A 25,139-nucleotide genomic window follows, 5' to 3' on the forward strand; every position below is an offset into this window, starting at 1 on the left:
CTAGAAAAAAATACTAGTCAAAATATCCTTGTAATGCATCTTTGTATGACAATTACATCAGGTAGATGAATAAAGTCGTAAGTGTTGATGTGGCTTACAAAACACAAATTTCACATAGGCACATAATTCAAAATCTGATGCAGCAAACAAATGTCCTTTGAATACAGCATAAAATAGAATTTGGATTCATAAAATTCATTCTTTTCACTGTTATAAGATTAATCAAATCAAAATGAGTTAGATTAAATGTTGATATCCTTCGTTACTATTAAAAGTTAACTGTGAAGGTCACAACATAATTGTTGAGGGACTTCCTTAACTTAGTAACATGGCCAAGTAAACCAAATTCTGCTGAGGTTTTAATTCTTTAATTTCAAGTACATTTTCCTGTTTGGCATAGCTTTAAGAAAAATCTCATTTAATTTGTTAGTGCAGTATTCATTTCCTTTGGTAAACCTTTGTTTCTGATAAGCAAACTATCAACATTTTAAATTAGCAAATGGCCAACATTTGCATTCCTCTGGAAAACTAAACCTGGTGGTCAAACAACTTTAATGATCAAAACATGATCGCACCATTCTCATGACGACTGAAACCAAGAAGGAAAACAAATAAGCAACAATTAAAGGGATGTATGGTCTGTAAAAGTAAGCCAGTAGTCAGGAAAGAGGGAAAAGTGAACTACCGCGAGCAGCAAATGAAACTATTTATTTTGTGTTACTTTGATAAGAGTATGTCCATTAAATTCCACTGCAAAAGAAAAAATTCTAAGTGTTCAGTTAAATGGAAGAAAGTAAATAACATTACAATTATAAGAGCATATGTAAAAAAAAATACACATACCTGTATGCATAAGCATAGAAAATTTCTGCAATTACACACATGGAACTTAACAGTTATATCTCTGGACTTAGAATTGGGAAGGAGGTCTTACTTTATGCCTTTCTCCATAATTTGATATTTTTACCCTAAGCATGTATTTCTATATACTAACAACAACAAAAAAAGTTAAGGAAGCACACCAAGATTAAAATGGGAGCCAAATTTTTAGTTTACATTAACTAGCAATTATATTAATTTATTCTTCCTCTGAGGTATTAACTGTAAAGACCTCTGCAAATTAACCCAACATTCCCCAGAATTTATAAAATGGTGCAAATAGTACTTTCATTAAGGGGATGATGGGAAGATTAGATGGGATAATACATATAAATAAAATGTTTAGCATAGTGTCTTGTGCAAAGTATATTAGCTAATATTATCATCTATCATTCTAATAGAAAGTTATGCTGTTAAATATTGCCACCATTCAGTCTCTGAATACTGCTTCTTAGAGATTTTGTCTGATATGACTTTACCTATATATACAATTTATCCTAAATAAAGGGTTAAAAAGTCCATTTTAACTCTTCTTGCTAGTCCTGTTAACAGTAGCACAGGTATATCTTTTTAAAGGACTGGCATTCAGGTTTCCTACCTTTCACATCCCAGAGAACACACATCTTTGGTACCTGAGAAGTCTGGGACAAGATATAGTCCTAAGAATTACTCAGAAGGATCCTAGATAGGGGGACATGGCAGATATAATGGTTTGTTCATAACAAATATTAAACAAACATTTCTAGTTTAAAGCTATTTCATAAAAGATTGTGTTAGAATGAAATAATTGGGCATATACAAATGTGTCTGAAAGGTATTACACAGGCTAAGAGGCAGGTAAAGTTTTCAGGAAAGGAACTTCGGACTATTTTCTTTTAATCAAGTTTCATCTTCTAAACTTAGCCACAGCTCGATGTCCTCTGCCTCTTTTGTATATATACATTTCCCCAAGCTGAAACCACAAACAACGAAAAACAGTACAAGGCCATTGATTTAGCCAAAAAATACAAACAGAATCAAATTCAGAAGACAGCATCAGAACATATGCTTTTTATCACAAATGAATATTTACTACATGCATCATCTTTGATCTGAAAGTGAAATATAAAATTCTCTAATTCCACCCAGGTTATAGACTGAAAAAGTATGTAACCTTCACACTTGATAACTATGAAAGAACTTCAGTTTTAATGTGTCATTTCATACAAAAAACCCTACATAATTAGTCAGTTTAAATTTCTACATAATTTGTCAATTTATACTTCTTTATCCTTATTCCCATTCAATTCACTGTATTCCATATATGATATATTTACACTCTTAAGTTTTTTAAATGTTTGCAATTACAAAATGAAGGGATAAATCTGACTTCACTGATTTATAAATTGTTGCTAATAAAGAAGAATATACTGATCAGATAATGGTTCATTGATGGCTGTCATGAAAAGCAAGGAAACCCAAGATAAATTATACAAAACAGCAACAGACTTGCCTACACCTACTCAAAAATTTTGAAACTGTATGTAGAAAACTAGGCTCATTTTAGAAGTAGAATTTGTTTTTAGTGCTGGACTTTATAAATAGACTTTGAGAAAAATAAACTTTTAAAGGATAGATCAAATAAATGAAAATATTAAAAAAACCGAAAAAACAAAACCATAACAAAATCCTAAACGACTGTATCATTTATGTACTAATACAAGTTCAAAACTTTTATCATAATAAAAATGTTTGGAAATACATGGTTCCCAAAGAGGCCCATCTAACAGCATTTCCAACACAGGCTAAACAACTTTACTTTTGGTATCTTAACCACAGCTTGCAAAAACATAGATGCAATGTTATGAAGCAGCAGTTGTGCCAGTCTTGATTTTTCAGATCAAAGAGTTCTTGCAGCAAAGAGCAACTGATGTGGTCTCAAAGACTTTATTAATTCCAGATGTAGGAAAATAGTCATCCAATTCCACAAAAAGAGCAAGTCTCTCTTAGTTACAATCAGTACTGGCCACAAATTAAAACCAGACTGCTTATGCGATCTGATCACCTGCACATAGATGCCAGTTTTTTTCTCCCTAGTTAATGATCTAATCATACATTTAAATATCAAGGATGATTTTGTATCACAACAAACAATCTTAAAATTAAGAGAAAGGAATATGTATGTTTTAAGATGATTAAAATCTACCAGGAGTCAAACTATTTTAAAAAGAATAGAAAAGGGTACAATTAAGTAATTTAAGATGTTCTATTAAAATGTGGTAGGTAGAAATTTTCTAGCCCCTGTTTCAGAATGTCAGGCTCACAGTAGCTATCATGGGACTGTCTCTTTCCCAAGCACTTATATTTTCCTCTCCAAGAATGGCATTAGGAGAAATTTTGAGTGGTTGGTGAATAGACACTCCTAACTTGAAAGAATATAAGTAAAAATCTAACAGATATCTCCCTTTTACTATTAAGTCTGGTTGAAAAGAACAACCCCACATTAGTATTGTGAATGTCCTTATCGCACACACTTCAAATAACTCTTTAAAAGGTATAGCATACTTTAGGGATGAATAGTTACAATTACTCTTTACAGTGATTACACAATTATCCTTGGGACATTTTTTTTAGTTCATAACAACCCATTTGAGTGTAATTGGGAAAGACAGATTTCTTTTTCCCTGCTTGGATAATTCAGTTTAGTCATATGGATAATCCCAAATTCAGGGCAGACCACTCTCTGTTTAGCTCTAGAGGTGGTGTGCTCCTGACTTCAATGCATCTTTGCTGTAATTAATATTGGACACATCCCTGTGAGGCAGCGAGGTATAATGACTTTCTGATAATCATTAAGAAAACATACAAAGAAATAGAAGCTTTTGTTAAAAAAGTTTTCCTTTTTATCTAGTCACATTCAGTGATAAGACATTCCCCATCCTTTAAAAAACAGATCCACAGCTTGTGTGGTGGCTGATATTTTTAAATGTCCCAAATGATGAGGAGATGGGAATTTTCTTTAGTATGTGAGAATAGCTATATATCCCAATTAAGATACTCTTCCATAGAAAATGAGAGAAAAGCATGGGATGAGTGCTGTCCAACAGAGGTTACTGTGATTATGGAAAGGTTCTTTATCTGTGCCATTAGTCATGTGACTACTGAACACTTGAAATGTGGCTAGTACAACTGAGAAACTGAATTTTTAATTTTAATTAATTTAAATAGCCAGATGTGGCTAACAATTACTATACTGAGCAAGGCAGATTTAGATCACTCTTCCTTACCTAGCAGTTTAAGATTACATAAATTATTTTGAAAGAAATAATCTAGAATTCTTACAAGCTCCCAAGACCTATGAAAACCAAAATCAGCCTAAATTCTCTAACATTTTGGGAACATCTTCACCTAACTTGAAATAAAGAAAGATGGAGAAGTTTACTCATTTTTCTGAACATGCTCCAACACAGAACTAATTACCAAGATTTTATTATGTTTGGGCTTCTACTAGCTCTTTTTTCAAGCAGTTTGAGTAGCAGTTCTCTTTAGGTTCCAATGCGTTCAATATCATTAAACACTTCAAGGCATGCTAACATGGACCTCTGCAATGCTAATAATAGAAATTATTATAATTTCTATGCTAATAATAAAGACTATCTTCAACATAATTTATATCAACTTACCAAAATAATAAAAAACTAAATCATTTGGCTAATTTACCCTACCATCATAATTTTAAAATGAAATATAATATTCAGGAACATCCACTTGATTTATCTTATGTTTTATATTTTGTATTAAACAATAAAAATTTTACAACATCTAGATGAGTACCTAAAATCTGAAAAGAAAAAAAAAAGCCTTGGTCAATGGAAAAAAGAAAATCCTAACCCAAGTCAACTCGTATATTAAAAAACTAATTAAGCCTCTGGGCCTACAATTTTAAAAATATGTACATTTAAGAGTCAGCACTCAAAAACTAAGAAAGAAAGACTAGGTAATAACCATAAAAATTTATTTTTTAGTGTTTTAATTATTGTTGGTTAACTGATGAAAGTTCCACACATAGTAATACACACAATTCCCCTTCTATTTCTGAATTCTGTGGGATCTGAATTTAGTAAAAAGAGGCTTTTTAAAAGAGAGTACATAAAAATTTTGCTTTAATAACTATACCTACTCAGATAAGAGTGCTAGGTAGATATAACAAGAAATTAAAGAAATTTCCTAAATACCATTTTGGATCCATTATTTTGTACAAGTACTGATCTTATGTATAGCCTCGGGTAAAAAGCTTATGTCTTTAAACCTAAATGGTAAAATTTTAAAGTTTCTGAAAGTTAGGTCTTCCCACTTTCCTTGTTCCTTCTCTAATCAAAATTAAAACACATACAACCCCAAACAAAGAAAATGACATAAAAAATTTAAGACAAATCTGTGAAATGGCCATCTAATTTAAGAATTCTCCAATATCTAAGAATACTTAAATGACAGTTTGATAAATATCCCCATGCTTTCAGTATTTTAATATTACATAAAAATAGCAAGTTTTGCCATAAAGTCCAATGTACTACTACAGTTTTTACAGTAATTCCAAGCCTAAATGGGAAATATTTAGATAGTTCCAGTAAAAACTCCACAAGAACTGAAACCACAAGGCATCATAAAGCAAAATGTCAGAAGTATAAGGACTGACTCAGGGACATATAAGCCTTCGCTATGAAAGATTCTTTTCACCTAATTAGCTTGCTAAAAACACAACTGGAATTTTTATAAAAGGAATAAATATATGTTTACATTTTTAACAGTTTCCTAAAATAAAAGGACCAATATCTTTTCCCAAAAATTTCCAGTGACACTTGTAGGGGTAAAATAAAGTAAAATTTCCTTTCTAGCAACAATAAGGAAAAAGAATTTCAGCTTTCAGTACAAAGCATCTTAAAATCAGCTTTTACTTTTTCTATGTATTAAGCACAGTTGAATATTATTGGTTAATTATGACAAAAATTTCTTCTTAGGTAAATCAAGCACATTTTTTATTAATATTAAATTAACATCCTGGGCATATTTCTTAAGTTTTCTACTATAAGTGCCATCATTTTTCTAATAATCACAATTTTTTTCCTTGAAAGATAAACTATGAAATTTCTAAGGGACAGGATTTGGAACTTGTTTGCTAGGATAAAATACTGAACAAATCAATGAGAGTCACCTCTTAGCTACAGATATTTTTGGTAAAGGGGTGAAAAAAAACCATAAAGTAGATTTATACTAAAGTCCTTGTCATTCAATGTCTTTAGCCTTCTATATTCAGAGAATTTTTAAGTGACTTCATGTTTTCCCTATTACAAAAATGTTACATTTAACTCTACTAGGCCCACAGTCTAGGAATTTGAATTAACTTAATTGTACTTTCTTCTCTCATGTTAACTAGCAATAAATCTCCCAAAAGAACAAAAATCAGCTCTATATACTTTCACGTTGGTTCCTGTGCTTTTATTAACTGAAATGTTTATTTGAAAAATAAGTCTTAGAAGAATTTACAAATTAATTTTAGTTACTTGTTACTCTAATTCATACAAAAAAAAAAAATGCATGGGCAGGCAGGTGCCAAAACCATGACTAAACTAATTTTCAGCAAGATGAATTTTGTTACAGGAGGAGGCCTGTTAATCTCCCGAGTTTTAAAACATAGCTAAAATAGTTTTAAGTTTTTTATCTTAAACAAAAACTGATAAAAATTTGCTTGATTAACTATCAATTAGTATTCATAAAATTGTTACTCCAGTCATATATGTGATCATATTTATTTGTAAGAATGGCCTAGTGTTTTGCCCAGGTACATTTTTCTTTCCAGTGGAGTATATTTTAAAACAAATGGTAGTAAGGGTAAGTTTAATTTTGCTCTTTGCTATGGAGACTAATTTATTTATACTTGGGTGAGATGAAGGAGAAAACCTGCTCTTGACCTGAGTTCAAATTCTGGCCTCTGTACTTACTAATTGGGTGGGGCTTGAGCAAGTTATTAATTAACTTCCCTAAATCTCATTTTCCTTATGTGTAAAATGAGGCTAGTAACATCTAAATGACCTAGCAGTTGTGAGAATTAAATGTGATGAAGTCCCCAGTCTAGTTCCTGGAACAAAGTAACCCTTACAACCATGTTTCTGTCTCTTCTTTCCCAGATTCCAACCAAAGAAACTCAACATTGAAAATGCTTCTAGTTTGAGTTTTAAAACTTGGATTTCTGTGTTGTTTCTCATAACATTAAAATAATCCCCTAATACAATGAAAAGACCATCATGGCTGTACTTGCCACAATTTTTCATACCTGGAATACTTTGTAGTATCTTCAGTTCAAGGTCTAGAAAAATGGAGGCAGATTAGATCACAAGAAGGCTGAAACTCCAGAATCTTCAAGGTAAAGAAAACATGGGAGTAATCTCCACCCCCAAATTTTCCTTTCTTTTACACCTCTAAGACTTTTTATCTTTCTGCATAAAGGACATAATTTATTTATATCAATGAGAAAACTGAATGCAGGATGAATTTTTAAATAAATAATGAACCTCAAACACCCATTATTCCTTGCTGTTTCTTAAATCTCAAAACAGTATAATGTTCAAATAGTTTTAATTTCCTTATTTATTATAAACACATATTAATACCTTACAACATGATGCAGAATATGGCTATAAAAAAGTTTACATGATACAGGACATTAACCCCTTTTCTTTTGAAAGAGTGGGAAAAATAGAGTTAAAAATTTAGGCTTTTCTCTTCTGCACATATATACCCAAGTCTGTTATGTTTCCAAAAATACAATACTGGCCACATAATGTGAGGTAATAAAATATGAAAAGGAGCTTCTTCTCTTGTTAATCTATCTTTTCATGGTTCGTTCAGTTTAATGAAAAGATCCTAAACACTCTTAAATATATGGAATCAAACTGAATACTTAAAAACAGAAACAGGAAAAACAGGAACACATTCTATGTAAGACCAGGACTGCTTAGGATTTCTCACTCTCTCAAAATACCCATAATGAGATGTTAAAAATGAAATCAATGTGAACTTATTAGCATTTCAAAATACTAATCAGCTCCACCATCTTAAAGTAAATAGACTAAATGGGATTAAAGAGTGAGCTTAAATTTAACCTGTTCACCATGAGAATTATATAAAAATGTCTTCATTTAAGGAAGTATATTTCATTTAGAGTCTAAAAATATTAATAAAAGTGCTAGTTTTAACTATGAAGCATTGATAGGTAGACATTTCTCAATGTGTATTAAGGTGATATATTTATATAGTCTTTAGACTATGTAATTACATACTACATTGTTTTCTTATTGAAGAGTTTTAGGAAATAATGTTTCTACTATTTTCTAATAAAATTTCTGTTAATTGTTTGATAATAATAATTTAAAAAACCAGAGGTGGTAAAAATAAAATACATAATAAGTCTAGGGCCTTATGATTCAGAAGATTAAGACAATATATTATCTCTTTATGCATTTTTCAAGAATATAAAAGTCACCTTTGACCTCTATCAGGCACAAGCTATCAATTTTCAGGATACACTTCTCTACTACCCCATCTCTGCCATCTACTATAAGCCTGGAAATACTTAATACTATCAAAGCTGTCCCCACCCCCCTCCCAATGTAGAACAAAGAGAAACGTTGTAATAGAGTGATCTGTGCTCTGGAAGGAATAAAATCTAAACTCAATTTGAGTTATAGTCTCTCTGCTTCAGGGGTCCTGTGTAATTAATTTTTCTGAACTTATACACATACACGCACACACGCACACACACACACTTTCACATTCCATCTTCAAACAGACTTTTACTTATAATCAGACACAAAAAGAAAAATATTTTCCCATTTGAAAGACAGCTAGCAGAAAAATTATACAGAGATCAAGTAATCTTATCCATCTAAATCTACCTCTCACATTTTCCAAAGCTCTCCTTATACGGGCAGCTTAAACATACTCTTTTTAATGAATTTAAAGATAGTCTGGCTTGATTATCACCTATTAAGAAAGCTTACCCAAAAGTTCATAACCAAACACCGGCCCAGTTCAAAGGGGCCTCACCAAAGTAGTCAGCAAATGAAAAAGTGCTTTTATTACTTCTCAGCACACTGGTTATAGTCATGTACTGCTTTAATACATTTTCAAGTGGTAAAAGGGAAGGGACAAACATATCTGACTTTATATCTATTTTAGGAAAAAGTAATTAAATTTTCTTTATAACTTCCAACATTAGCATCAAAAATGCTCCCCCCATCTCAACCCCTAAGTCACTAAAGCCACATATGCATTTTTCATAATGCATATGTGGCTTTAGTGACTCTGGAGGGGAAACATTTTTTTGAAAGATTGAAAAGGAAAACACTGAGTTTCTGACATAAATCAGGATTGTTATTTATTAGTATAACATTTTTATAACGTTATCTTGCAAAGATAACCCCTACTGAATCTTCCAGAGAAGCTCACTTTCTTCATAAAATATAAAAAATCCTCTGGCTTAGAAGGTATTTTTTGTAGAAACACACTAAATAATTACTACTAAGTAATTTAAAGAATAGAAAAGTCTTGCTTAGCAATACAGAAATGTATTATTTTAAAATATTAACCACGTGCTATAAATCAAACAGAAATACATTCTTTGGAATAAATACATTCTTTTAAAAATAGTGATTTATTTTATGAATCTGCACAGGGTCAAAATTGTAGTTTGATTGGAAACAGATGGTATCCCAGAAAAGTCAGGCTCTGGACCTGAAACTCCAAACAGGAAATACGGCCCTCACTAGCTGACTGTTTCCCTAATCATTCCCAGAGCTTTATACTTGTTATTCTTAAGAATATCCAAGATGCCTTTCATCTTTTCCTTCCATCTACAAAGCATCAAATAATTCTCAATTTATATGTGTATGTTTGTGTGTATATATATGTTTTACATATAGATTATGTGTTTACAATATATGAAAACATCAAAACAAATATAGTCTCAAGCTCATTGCTAGTAAAGACATCAGGCTTAAAATAGTAACTCACAAATTCAAGTTTATTTTCTACACTATTTTAAAAATAAAATAAAAGACAACTATTGAGTAACTGTGTTAATGACTTTACTGACACTACTTATAAATATACAATCTAATGTATTGCAGAAAAGGATGAAAAAAACCTCACAGATTTTAGTAAAAAGCAATTAATCTACACATTACTTTCCACTAAACAACTCAGAAGCTATATGAACAAAGAAAAAGGCTTACCGTTTTTCCATTGTAGTAATACATCAAAGAATTGCTGCCCATTCCAGGGACAGGATAAGCACAATACATGTTGATTTTGAAAACGTTACTGTCTGCAGCTAATGCATGCAGCTTCTCTCTAAGACACACATCCACACAGGCAAACAGAGTAAGTCTTCAGCACTATGCATCCACACATGGATCTACTCAAAAGGAACTTATGCAAAATAGGACTGAACCAACTCACAGAGCACAGAGGGAGGGTTTATACTGTAAGTAACCCCTTTCAATTTCCATCAAGTCCTTGCATTTGGTGGAGGATACCAATAAGACAAACTTTGGGGCATTTAAAAGATACAAATGACTTACCAATGCTAAATAAAGAAAAGAGATAAAGTGTCCTGAAGATAAATATCCCAAGGAATTATCAGTTTGGTCATATATATACATATATATATAAACACAAAGGCAGGCAAACTGACAGATCTTCTGCTAATCTGTTTTTAGTTTTAATTAAATTAGAGCACTTGTGGCAGGGAAACCTAGCTTGCTACACCTCGAGCAACATTACCATCTGTCATGGTCTAAAGTTGCTTCCAACTTTGATAAAACACATGATCAAGCAATCAGGAATTGGAAACACTGAATCATGTGTAACAAGAAGGATCTAGACAGTTAAGCCTTGTACAATATCACTTCCTGGAGAAAGCTGACCGTCATGTAAGTACCTCTAAACTAGCTAGAACAAACGATGATTTTTTTTAAGCTATAAAAATCATATTTAAAAAATTGAAAGGAACACATTTCATTAAAAAATTTAGTCCAAAAATCAGGAAAATTATCTTTAAAATTTTTTTAAGTGGAAACATTTAATAACATAGATTTTCAATTATAAAACTCCTTGCATTCCTCATTCACAACACCAATTAAAAGTTTATATATAATGAACTGCAGTTTTCTAGAACATCTAATATGTATTAAGCAATTCAGTAATTAAGTAGAAAAAACAAACAAGGTTTTGTTTTACCTTATATAAAGTATGATAGGCTGGTGTGTATACAGCAAAGCATGCACTCTAGTTGATAAACTAAAGATTTCCTAGACGTCTTTCTTCTAAGTTCATTATCATTCCTAGGAAATACTTTATATATTCATATTTTTATGTTAATGCTCAAATTTCTCAGAAAGAAAAAATAATCAATGTGGAAATACACGTCTCACAGATTTTTCTGATTTATTATACTTCAGAGTTTTAAACACTGTCTACAAATACATGTTTCTCCCACATGAACACCTTTTACTATTTAAAAATTTTCTAATTTATCTTTTCATGTGGATTTTAACACAGAAAAGCAGAACAGCAACTTTTCTTTTTTCTCATGTTCCCCCATCAAAACCTCTTTGTACTCTCTTCTGTCTGTGTAGGTTTTAACAAGACTGTGTTAATCAGAGGAGAGCTCACAAGCTGCAAAAGGGAGGCACATCACTTTTTTTTAAAGGTACCTTTCATGAAGCAGAAATCCTCTAGGAAATATTCTAGGAATATAGTATAAGGGACCCCAAACCCCTATTTTTATGAAACATTGATCAAATAATAGCAATAAAATTAAATCAGACAAAAAGGCCAGCTAACTTCACAAATGTTTAAAAGCTGATGGTATCGGAACAACAATAAAACCTCCCCACACTCTCCAGATATAGAAAAGGCTAAGCAGCAGCTGCAAAAGAACATCACTGTACAGCAGACTATTAAAATGCCAGTCTGCAGAATGGTTTGTAACTTCCTCCCTCCTGAGAGACCACAAAGACCTATTTCAATCCTTGGAGAACTGTGTAAAAAGCTTTGATTTACAATTAACAATGCCATGCCTTAAAACTATTCAAGTAAATTTTCGTCTTTCATAGACACATTCTTTCTCTACTGACAGAGCAGCTAGTTTTTAAAAAGTAAAAAAAAAAAAAAAGAAAAGAAAAGAAAAAAAGGAAAATCAACCACCCAAAATAAAATTTCCTTTTTTGATTAATTATTAAAAATGATAAACTTACTTTTCAATAGAACTAAGGAGGAATAGGGAGAAGAGGGGTGTCACAAAGCACTAACAATATTTCGACATCTTCTTTCTGTAATTATTACTCCAACCTGAAAAAACTTTTTAATGTTGGTTTTATAAGAATCCACCTGCAATAGTTAAGCTCATTTCTCTACTGCTTGACAGAAAACAAAGAGTTACTAAGTTGTCTAATAAAACAAACAGCATAATGTAAGTCCAACTATGCAACTTTGGCTTTTAAAGCACACTTACAATTTTAATATTTCATCACTGGTTCTTTATTTTTTTAATTAATTTTTTTTTTCAGCAGCTGGCCGATACTGAGATCTGAACCCTTGACCTTGGTGTTATAACACTGTGTTCTAACAAACTGAGCTAATTGGCTAGTCCCCAGTTCTTTTAGAGGCAATTATATGACATTTGGAAGGGAATAAACAAACATTCAGGTAAAAAAGAAATTCAGAGTAAAGCCAAACAATATAATCGAACTTCATTTACTGTTCTAAAATTGGTTTATTAAGCAACTGGATAAGATTTGCTGTTAAACCTGAAACCTGAATGTGAAACATAATAGTTTCTAAACAGAGTTAAGTAACTACTTAAAAGCTTTTGCTCTGCTTTTCATTCCTCCTCTCAAAAACATGGATATAAAATCCGCACGTGTATAGGTAAGACCTCCTCCCCCATACATACCATAGTCACTTGGTATACACTACTGCCTAAACTGAAAAAAGATGTAGAAACCTAAAAAAAAAATCTCTCTGTATCTATATCTAAATGATATTAAACTCATTCCTTAAAAACAACAAATCATCAAGAAAACTAGTGGTAATCTAAAATGTTCTCACATTTTACTTCTATGCTATAAACGTGGTCTTATAAGTTTGTCACTCTAAAATACCATCTTGTTGAAGTTTACCTTATCCAAAAGGTACTAAAACTGTTTGATGTAGTCATTTGCTTTATCACAATTATAAATTATTTTCTACAATAAATTCTTTTTTCTCTTCAAATTTTTTTTAAAAACTAATTTAATCTATGCAACAGCTGCAGCACAATTTTTTCCTAAGGAGAATCATATTACAGGGAAAAAATGCATATAGATGGATCAAGTGCTGCTCTAGTAAATGCAGTTGTTTAATCTTTGCCTTTTTTTTTTTTAAAGAAACATGTCAAGGGTTAATCCTGTGACTCAGTCTGACAAAACGAGTCAGCTGGAGACAGGGCCAATTTTTAAACCTGATTTCAGACAGGCGTGCAGTCTGCACAGGAGCTCTGAGCTGTCATGCGCTTTTTATCCCGAATTGTTTCCACCCACAATTCTACATAATCACTTATGTGTTATTCTAAGATTATGTGATCTGACTCAATATTCACATCACCTAGTCCAATAATCTAAAAAAATCACCAAGTTTTATAGCAAGATAGGCATTATTGTACAGACTGGCAACATGATTAATGAAAATGTCACAGGATCCTGGAAAAAAAAAATGACTTGGAGCCATATATCTTTTATTAGCAAATTGATGATTCCTAGTTTAAGGATTATTACATTTTACTGTCTTTCAAACACATCTTTTCCCCCCAAATGTTTCAGGATGTGATGTTTACTGCTATTCCAACAGTCATCAAGGATACACCTAAACTAGATAAGAAAAAGCTATAATGTGCTTTGCCTAAGCAATTTACTTCTTTACTGAAGATTTATGAAAAGATGTTTTCAAACAAAAAGTCTACTAGGTAGAGACTTTCTGGAAACTGCAGTTTAAATTCCAGGCTTCAAAATTTCCTTCTTACTTTTTATTTTTCTGTCAATTGGGATATAGATCTTCCTTGGAAAGCTGTGCAAAATTTCTTGGAATTATCCATGCAGTATTTTAATCTATTTTATTAGCTTTTCTTTATCCCTGATATTTGAAACATTGTAGTAACTTTTTAAAACTATCCTTAACCAAGAATGTTTCAAGAAGTGACATAAAATTCTAAACAGTTCACAAAAGAAAACTGTAATTAAACTAATTACACATCTTGAATTAATTAATAAAGGCCAGTTAATGGTCAATCGTACTGTATATTCTTCTAAAACAAACAGGCAACATCATGCTGTTCCAAAATGCCAGATCTGACTGCAAAAGTAAAATCTATAATCCACTCATATGATTCCTCATGAAAAGTTTCAACACTATTTCTAAGTGAATCAATTCTTGAAAAACATACTTTCAGAGTAATAAACAAAGCCAAACTTAAAAGTTCACATATGAATAATTCCACACATGAACTCTACATCTTCCTAAAGGATGAACTCAGTAAATAACTAATAAATTATTGGTTTCAAGGTAGGTGGGGGTGAGGACAGATTTAGGAGGATAAGTACAGAATCTACAAGAGGGCAAATTCAAAGCAAAAGACCCTTCCCCCAATGCCATCTCTTCCTTATTTAGCTTGTACAGAGATGACTTGTGAGTGAATGTTGTCTCCTAAATTTGCAGTATTTTAGTTAGCCTTGCTAACCAAATCAAACACCAAGATTTTAGGTCTTATCTCAATGTTATATTGCAGATTTTTCTAGTATGTGCTACTTTGTAAATAAGGTCATTCCTAAATGTTCAGAAAATTGGTCTTCTGGTTTTTTTCCAATATTCTCACATTTTAGAAAATTTACTTTTGCAACAAAGAAAATAAGAATATAAAATTCCAGTGAAATACTGTATCCCTTTCAAACCAATCCACTCACATTCAATGCATATTATTTAAAGATAATAATGCTATTGATCTGAAATCATATAATACATCTTCTAATTTTTTTTTTTTGGTCTTTTTTTTTTTCTGTGTCCGGCAACGGATCGCAACCCTCAGTGTCGCGCCCGTACTGTACCGGACCGGGACCGGCAACGGGATCGCAACCCTCAGTGCCACACCCGCACCTCGCTCAGCCAGTGAGCGGGAACGGTCTGTATGTGGGATCCGAACCCTCGGCGGGAGTGCCACCGCGCTCCCAAGCGGTGCACTGTAGCAGTGCGCCACCGGGCCAGCCCCTACATCTTCTAATTTAACAGTTACTCTCATCTTGCTGATACCCAATCCCTCAGTAAAAAGGTTTCCAATTACTATTTTTCCACTATGTGAAAATCTTAAAAACCGAAGACCTGATTTTGTGATCTTTACTCAGGTGAGGCTCTATGAAAAAATTGTTCCAATTAAGCCTTAATTGTGAATGCCTAAATCTTACCCAACCCAATAATTAGACTTATAGTGGATATTTAAGATTAGTCTGAGAACTGGTACAACAATTTATTTGGATACTGGTTGGGAATCAGGAGCAGTAACACAATACATAAACATACATTTTTCTTTTTTTTTTTTTCCTTTTTGTCTTTTTTCGTGTCTGGCAACGGATCGCAACCCTCAGTGTCGCCATCACATCCGCACCTTGCCCAGCCAGTGAGCGGGAACCGGTCTGTATGTGGGATCCGAACCCTCGGCGGGAGTGCTGCCGCCCTCCCAAGCGGCGCACTGTAGCAGTGCGCCACCGGGCCGGCCCCTAAACATACATTTTTCAATGCAGAGTAGATACATGCTAAAATTCACAAATCAGAATTTGCCTCAGACATAGAACACCAGATTTCGGTTTCTTTACAAATATTTCAAGTCCAACAAGTTTTAGAAATGCTTAATGATTAAAAAAAAATAGAAAACACCTATCTGTGTAGCCAATGGAAACGGCTATATAAATGGCATTTCTAGGGCAAAAGAACACTTGTTTAATACCCCTTATGACAACCATAGCAGAAAGCAAATAAATCTCTTTCTGAGGTAAATAAATAGTATTCCTCTGACATCAATATGAACAGAATTGACAGATCATACAAAGCTTCTAAAATGCAATCATTAGATACCCCTTCAAATGAGATAGAACTATAATTACTGAGAATATGTAAAACCTGAAGCAAATTGCATGTTTCTTTTGATCACAAACTCACTATGAAAAATTAAAGGGAGGGGATCCCCCTGCCCTAATAATTCCTGCATCTCTTGGCTGTCTGTTTCTTTCCCCACATGAATTGCAGTTTGTCACTTCTCATTTACCACTTGAAATAACATGGTAAGAGAATCATTAACTATGTTGCAACTTGATAATTTTCCTGCAGATGGCTCTATAATCACAGGACTGCTTAATGGTGTGTGTGCGAACACACACAAAAAAACGATGAGAACCCCCAGATTTTCAATTCCTCAATAAACCAGCACAAGGCTTTACATTACTGACTTGTTGGGCAATCTAATAACAAAACAAAATGTAAGCAAACAAAGCTATTATTTTAAATCATCTGTAAAGGTAAACAATTTTTGTGAACATGGTGTTGGGTCCAGTTAGCTCTCCCTTAAAGAAAAGTGCCACTCGTTTTTTTTGTTTCTTCTTTTGGTCTGTGCAATTTTTTTCTTCTGAGCTGGAAAGTGCCAGATCCTTTCAATTTATGAGAAATGGAACAACACCAAGATATTCTATTCTATTTTAAATTTATTTTTAAAGAGACCAGAAGTAACATCTACATCTTAGCCCAGAACCATTTCAAGAATCTGCAATTCAAAGCTCTAAAACTTATACATTAAGTTATTTCTGGCTCCCAATCTATATTTTGTTTCTGTAAAAATTCTTGCTAGTGGTAGTAATTTTTAAATACTTCTTCCCTCTGAATAATTAAATATTGAGAGCCTATGAAAACATCCTGCTTCACATTCATAATGATCAAGTAACAAAGTAAAGGTAATATTTGCCATACTCACTGGAAGAAATCATGCAGATACTGAACCAATCTTAAAAGTTTGGTTTCTTACTACTAAATTGTGGTGACAATTCTGAACAAAAGCCAAACAATACTTCATTTTGAAAACACATCTGAGAAGAGTATAATAAACAGGAGAAGAAATGGGAAATGGTGTCACTGGTGCCTTTTTAACATAGAACAAAGCAAAACAAACATATTTGACTAAGATTTAGTATGCTTCACCAGTAAAGGCAAGACATTACCCTAACAATGACAAGTGTCCGTTATCAGACAGATTGGGAAACAAACAAAACTTGGAAGAAATCTGTTAAGCTACTTGAGCTATGTATCTATACCACATGTTTATGGAGGAGGGCAGAAGAATTCTCTCTACCGCTCATTAGTATGTAACATGAGACAGGCTGCTTGGGTTCCAGAATACTGTGGAGATACATCATATAATGTAAAAGAGCACTGGACTGGGAGTCAGGAAATAGGGATCCAGTCTTCAGCTCTGCCTCTTGCAAGGCATGAGAGCTTAGGGTTGGTCACCAAATCTCCCTAAGCCTAATTTTTCATTTCTGCAAAATGCAGGCATTAAACTAGGCCAAAGATTTTCTAGCCATTTCACCACTAATAAAACTTTTCATTTTATACTCCACCCAAAACTCTCAATTCCTATTTTGAAAGATTTATAATAAAGATTTTTTCCTGTTGAAAAGGGAGAGAAAAATCGAAGCCATGTAACTGCCATTCAGAACTTCTGATTAAAAGGGACATGAAGCACTGCCATGCCGAGCTGAAATAATTCCAGTGAAAGAAATCTGATGTTTTAGTGACCACGGATAATTTCATTTTAGTAAACTAAACAATTTGTTAGGTTTTCTGATATATTTTAAATCTTACTGTATTACTATTTCTGAAGACCCAGAGCTATGACTCACTGGCACAGATAATACCACACTAACCTTAAACTATATTTTTATAATCACATCTGCAAGTGGCATGATTAGAAGCCTAAAGCCTCACATGAAATGAAAGTCAGATCCAATAAAGGAATCCAAAAACAATTAATACTCCTCAGTTCTGAGTCCAAATGTTGTATTCTGATAACATTTCTGCCAGCAAATGAGGTGTCTGTATAAAGAGCTAGTTATATATGAGAATCCTTAAAAGGTATGTAGTAACTAGAACAAAATGGTGAAGAAAAAAAAAAGAAAGAATAAAAAGGTTGACATCTTTTCTAATTTACTCAATAACATTTTGGTTTCTCAATAATGTGCAATTTGATCTATAGGTCAGACATTTTATGTTTAATATAACATCATCTGGAAAATAAAAGACTTGTGGTCATGTCCTTCAAATAAACATGTAAGCCTCTATAGAGATGGCTTTGTTATAACTTTAGCAAGGAACAGAGTCAAGGAGTCAGTGTGGGAGCCCATCTTAAATAAGTGGACTCCGGTTCCTGCACTATTCTGTAACATAGATTCTGTGCCTATGATTTGCTTCTTTGTGCCTTTTGGCTGGAGAATTTAGTAGAGCAGTAAAAGAGACTGTAGTGTAGATTATAAACAAAGGTGGCTGTAATGAACATGCAGGCTGGAAAGTTTATAAGATACAGTAAGAAGGTAAAGGGTGAAAAACAGTTAGCAACACCATACACTAACTTTGTAGGTACGTGATCCTGAGGACGGACACTTGCTTGCTCTAACATTGGTTATTTCAAACTAAAATGACAGATATATAAAATAAAATGATTGATATATAAAAAAGGGTCAAACTGTGTTACTATTGTTAAAAGTGGAATAAAGATCATATAAATATAAGAACACAATTTTCTAATGCCAAGATCTCACATTGGAAATCAAATGCATGTCTTCCAAGCTATAATTGAGAGACTGTATGTCCATGTAAATAGGAATAATTTTAGTGGTCTTTGTCACTGAAAAGACTTTTACTTTTATGATGAAAAATTGGAGCTATTTTTTCCTCTCTGAGAAGCTTTTGCAAAGTTTAAGCATGTCAAATATTTTGCAGTATAATGGGTTAAAATCTACCTGTAGTTCTCCTTCTGAAGCTAATTCAGATTATGCAGTATGTAGCTTATACCTTCTCTGAGTCAACTGAGCATGGACCAGGAAGAAAGAAGAGCTATGGTTGTAGTGCCAATCATTTGGGTTTGTTCATTAGTTGTTGAGCAACTATTATATTCCTTGGTACTACAAATACAGCAATAAACAACATAAATAAAATCTTTGCTTTATCAAGTTGCTCGTGAATGAGACAGATAAAGAATAAACAAATTAGGGTATTCAGATGGCATTAAGCACTATAGAGAAAAATACAGTAGGAGACGGAGAGGAGGTGCTGGGACCATGTTGCCATTTTATATAGTATGGTCATGAAAGATCCTACTAACAAAGTGGTATGTGATCAAAGAGAAAACTAGCATGTGGATACTAAGGGAAGTGTGTTCCAGCTGAGAGAACAATAAATGCAAAGACCCTGAGGCAGGAGCTTGATATCCTTAAGAAGTAGTAAAAAGGACAGTGTGGCTAGACTGGAGTGAGGGAGGCACAGATCAGTGAAAGATGAGGTCTGAGATATAGCAGGGTACAGACAGATCATGAAGGGTCTCATGAGCCATTCTGAGGACTTTCGATTTACAGTGTTAAGGGAAGCTATTGGAGGATTATAAGCAGAGGAACGATATGATCTGACTTAGACTTTAAAAGAATCTTCCTGTGTTAAAAAAAATAAAAATAAAAAAAAGACTGAAGGAAAACTGGGAGACCAGTTGGGAAGCTGTTGCCATAATGCAAGAAAGAGATAAAAGTGACGTGGACAAAGATGACAGCCACATAGGTGATGACAAATGACTAAATCCCTGAAGATAATCTTACTAAGAGAAATTTAGTATGAGAAGATTACCACTGTTTCACATTTATGTCGATGAAATCATAACTTTTTTCCTTTAAAAAAGGTTTTGTAGCTCAGCTTCCAGTCAAGATGGTGGAATAGATGGTCTCCAGCGTCACTTTCTCCCACAAACCAACCAATTTGCAATATTAAAAAGCAATGACAGCCAAGCTGGGGCTGCTAGAGATCAGGGGAAGAGGAAGAGGAGTTCCCTATGGAGTTCATGAAGGCAGAAGAAACCACGATGAGAGAAAGAAAGGACGGCTCTGACCTTTTTGAGCCCCAGCTGCTCCAAGGCTGGAGCTGGTGAGCACACTGAGCAGGAACTGGCAAAAGCTGCTGCTGTGCCCTTCGGATGAAGTTGCTTAGAGGAGGCAGGGGAGAAGAGGGCCTTGGTGGTCCCCAGGCCAGCAAGACCACTAACAGGGTACCCATGGACCCACATAGGAGTAAGGAGCTACAACAACTGAAAAAAAGGAACCACTCAGAGGCTGGTGAGTCATTGCAAGGGACTGGAGCATGGCCCATCCCATGGGAAATGTTTGGAGCATCGGTGGTGAGGGAGATGGGTCCACCGGGGGAATGCTGGGGCACAGCAAGGACAGCTGATCTGCCCCCCAAACAGTGCAGGACAACTCAGTGTAGACTGGTCAGGATTATAGAACTGCAGGGGGTGCAGTTTGCTGAAAAAGACTCTGTCCCAGACCAGAGTTTCTACACAACACAGGTGTACTGGATCTCATGAGACCTGGAAGTACCTATAAAGTCAACCATTAAAACCTGAGCTGCACAAAAAAACCTTCCCCAGAGAATCAACAGCAAAGCAACAATTTAGCTCAACCATAGGGCTCAAGTGCTGTTCCCCACAGGATGTTCCCTCATTTTAGAAGCAAGCAAAGGACAACAAATTAGTTCCAGTGCAGAGTTTAAGTGGGTAGGAACAGCAAATAATCCAACATAGAACTGAAAGAAAAAGCAAAATACCCACAGACCAGAGACAAAGTTTGATATTAACTAGAAAAGGTCTCACATCACCAAAGAACACCTATAAAACCTAGAAGGACTGGAAGTCCCCTGGGCTACCAAGCCAGGGAAGGGGGAGGGCTGGGGGCCTCAGCCATGACCCGCCCCCCGACACCCACAACCAGCCCAGCCATAACCACCAAACCTCCACAGGAAGCGCCTTGGGCTCCTGAGCTGGGGTGGTGGTGGGGTGAGGGCTTCAGCCACACCCCTCTGACATCTGCACCCAGCTCAGAAATGACTAAGCCACTGCTTGAAGTCCCCTGGTCTCTCATGAAGGAATGAGGGGGTGCCACAGGCCTCAACTGCGCCCCTCCTCCTTCCTCCTTCTCCCACCCTATTTCCTTCCCTTTTTTCCTCTCCCCCTTCCCCCCCCAACTGCTCCACAACAACATCATAGAATGTAAAATATATATATATAAACAAAAAAAAAGTTTTCTATATGGTTTTCCATACTCTCTGTCATGTGAGGACCTATATTTTTAACTAGGTCATTCCTAAGACAATGTAGAGTTAATATTTTTTGCAAAAATATTCCTTCTTTGTTTTCGGGCAGCTGGCCAGTATAGGGATCCAAACCCTTGACCTTGGTGTTACAATACCATGCTCTAACCAACCTGAGCTAACTGGCCAGCCCCACAAAAATATTCTTATTTTTGTATATAACTAGAAATTAACTGCATGATGGGGGGGGGGACGGAATGGGACAAATAATTCAGGTTCCTTATACAAAGAAAGCAAATTAACATATTTTCAAGGGCTTGAACAAGAGGAAGAGGAAGTTGAAAAGTACAGCTTAGAGCAGGAAGTCATTATCAGATTATATTCTCTATTATAGATATATAAAATAATGGCTTCACAGTCTTTATTTTTATCCCTTTAATTCCAAAAGCACTTTCTTGATACTACATTAAGTGTCTGGAGGACAATTACTCAACAGAAAAAAAATTAAAGTTACTTCTTTACAAAGGTAAAAGTTAACTAATGACAATAAGCATCTTTTTTATTCATATTTAAACCCCTAAAGCCTAAAAGAGTTCTTCATTCACAATAAGTACTTAGTATATATGACATTAAGAGAAGCAATTCATGTTTTCCTCCCTGGGAATCTACTAGATGGAGACCACTCCAGTAGCAGATTTTCTAATTCTCATTCAAATTAATGATTTAAAAAAAATTTAAATGTCTGGTGATACTGGAAAAGACAATGATAACTTTTTTTTTTCCTTTTTGTCTTTTTTACTGACCGATAGCGGGATCGCAACCCTCGGTGTCGCGCCCGTACCGCGCTCAGCCCGTGAGCGGGAACCAGTCTCCAGACGGGATCCGAACCCTCGGCGGGAGCGCCGCCGCACTCCCAAGTGGCACACTCTCCAGTGCGCCACCGGGCCGGCCGTAACTTTTGATTTCAAATAATGTCAAGTTTGATAGTTTAGGAAATTATCAAGCACAAGTGATAAAACTTGAGAAGAATTTTATTCCTAATTACTAACATTAGCCATCATAAAAGTTAAAAAGGAAAATGTATAAGAATCATATAAAATTCACTTAAAATTATAGAGATTAACATTGAGAAAAATAAATTTTCTAGGGATAGAAGAGTCTTAATTTCTGGATGAAGCTTTTTGGTTTAGACCAGAGACATGTCACATGACTCAAAAGAATCTGTTTATAATCATACTTGGGTTGGAACTGATTCCCAAGCTGCTAGCAACTACCACTAGCTTTTGGTTCTATGAGAAGGTTGGACTAGGACAAAAGACAGTAAATGGGCACATACATATCTAAGTTAAAGTAAAAATTATAGCAGTACTGTTTATATCAAAGCTAGATTATTTAAATACTTTAAACCCAATTGTATCAAATAACTATTTACTAATATATCTATTCATGGGCCTCCTTTCAATGTCATAACCTATCCTGCATATCATTACCTGATGTAACACAAATCCAAAAAAATTAGGACACCGCAGCACCTACTTTATACCATATATATATTGAGGTTCTACCATTATTCTGGTCAGGAACAATTTAGAATATGGCAAATAATGGTCTGGGAAAGTGTACCATATATATATTGAGGTTCTACCATTATTCTGGTCAGGAACAATTTAGAATATGGCAAATAATGGTCTGGGAAAGTGTCTGTCCGTACAATAAACTCTGACCCAGTGTCCAGGGCCTTAAGGAAATGATGAAGGAACTAATAAATATAAGACAATGAATCTAAAAAAAATTAGAAAACAGGCCTAAAAAATATTTAATTTTATTTTTTGTTTCTCTTTGGGTCTGTTTTCCACAGGAACAACACTTACAAAGAAGGTAAGAATATGTCTACTTTAGACATATACTTGTGTTCTGTAAGTCTAGTGCAGGTCGGCAAATTACGGCTTGGGGGCCATATGTGGCCCACCACCTATTAAATAAAGTTTTATTGGAATACATCCATGCATATTAATTTAAGTAGCATTTGTAGTGGCTTCTGTGCTACAATAACAGACTTTAGTAGTTGCAACAGAGACTGTCTGGTCCACAAAACTGAACATCTTTACCACATAGCCCTTTACAGAAAAAGTTTGCTGACGCTGGGTCTAGTGCATTGAGGATGAATAGCAAAACAACGAATAACAAAGAGATAAGTAGGTTCTAGCAAATCCTGAAGAAGACATAATTTATAGAAAATTGTTTTTGAAAACCAATAAAATGTTGGCACACTAGGTTGATTTATTGGGTTATGTATTAATACAGCTAATAAAAAAACAAAAACTTTGAATGGTCAATACTTTAAAATTTGTTTGAAATCTATTCAAGAAATATAAACACATGAGGACAAATTAGAAACCATCCTGGGACTAACAGTGTTTTTTAAATGCTTAAAAGTTAACCTATGACTATGTCTATTATAGTCCTTGAAAAAAATATACAACAAAACTTTTCAAAGCAAAATCATTAGTGGTTAAACAAAGGGAGTATCAGTGATGGTAAATTTCATGTCACTAAATTACTTAGAATATAAATGCCTTCCTTAACTTTGAATGAAATCCAGAACCCACACTCTTCAGTAATAAAATGCTGAATTTCTTAATCTATTCTTTCTTTCCTATACTCAAAAAAATAACCCTGATCATATTAGGTAAAATTTAAAATAAAAAACTTCATGGTTCTACTGATGCAGAATACCCCAACAGTACCCTTAAACTCTAAAGGCATTTACAAAATTCAACCATATATCCTTTAAAAACCATGTAAGTTACACACACACACACACACACACACACACACACACACACACATTTTATCCTACACCTGGTTTGTGAAGTCTCAAAGATCTGAAATATCAGCACTTGAAGGGTTCGATAAACTCTAAAAGCCACTTCAATGAAATTCAGCCATGTTCTTTAAAAAGAAATACAGGAGTAAGAAAATAACATATCACTGAGGTTGTACAACAATATCAGTACAAACAATTGGATCAACAGGATTCACTCAGTGGTTACTTTCCTTCTCCTTTTTGACTTGAAATCAGATCAAAGACATCACCGGCTCTGCACAAAAATTTACATCTTAGAACTATGGATTAAAAGCCTATTATTTACACTGATACAATTCTGACACTGTTCTGAACAGTGGTTACTGTCAGCAAAAACAGTGGCTGTTCTTATTCATGTATGAAGAAAATCTTTCATTCAATGACCAAACTGAATATAAATTTGGAATGGATTACAGAATCATCCCCTTTATTTAATAAGATTTTTCTGCTAGTCTGACCTGTGAGGTCAGAGAATGAACAGGCCACTTTGGAAATTTTGTATCACAGTAGCCTTCAGATAGAGACAGCTTATCTAACAGCCAGAAATAAGAAACTCTTGTGTGCCATCTTTGCTGTCTGCCAAAGGAACTAAGTCAATACCTATTCCAACTCAAGTTCAAGAATTAAAGGTTTTACTCATGAAGTTCCTGAAGCTGGTACCGCACATATATTCTGTTTATTCCAGAATCACTGAATTTTTTGCCAGTTTTAAAGGCCTTGGATAATTGTCTATTAATGTTGTTATCTTGGCTTTCTACTGACTTCCATAGGACACTACTCCCTTTGACAGTATTCTACTTGCTGCTCATCTTGCTATTTTCATGGATAAATTGGAGGTAACATTTTCTCTACAGTTCTAACCCTTGGCCTTTTTCTTACTGGTTCAGTTGGTTAGCAATCTTTTAAGTCATAGGTTCCCAAGTTATTCATTGTACCAGCT

General features: G+C 34.2%; 1 protein-coding gene across 1 annotated transcript in view; it reads right to left on the reverse strand.

Moving 5' to 3' along the window:
* LOC103605068 (transcription factor 12-like) overlaps nucleotides 1-25,139 on the reverse strand; it is a 70,631-nt gene that overhangs the window by 33,569 nt on the left and 11,923 nt on the right. The window lies entirely within an intron of this gene.

This window comes from Galeopterus variegatus, unplaced genomic scaffold, assembly GCF_000696425.1.
Source record: "Galeopterus variegatus unplaced genomic scaffold, G_variegatus-3.0.2 Scaffold5571, whole genome shotgun sequence".
Lineage (NCBI taxonomy): Eukaryota > Metazoa > Chordata > Mammalia > Dermoptera > Cynocephalidae > Galeopterus > Galeopterus variegatus.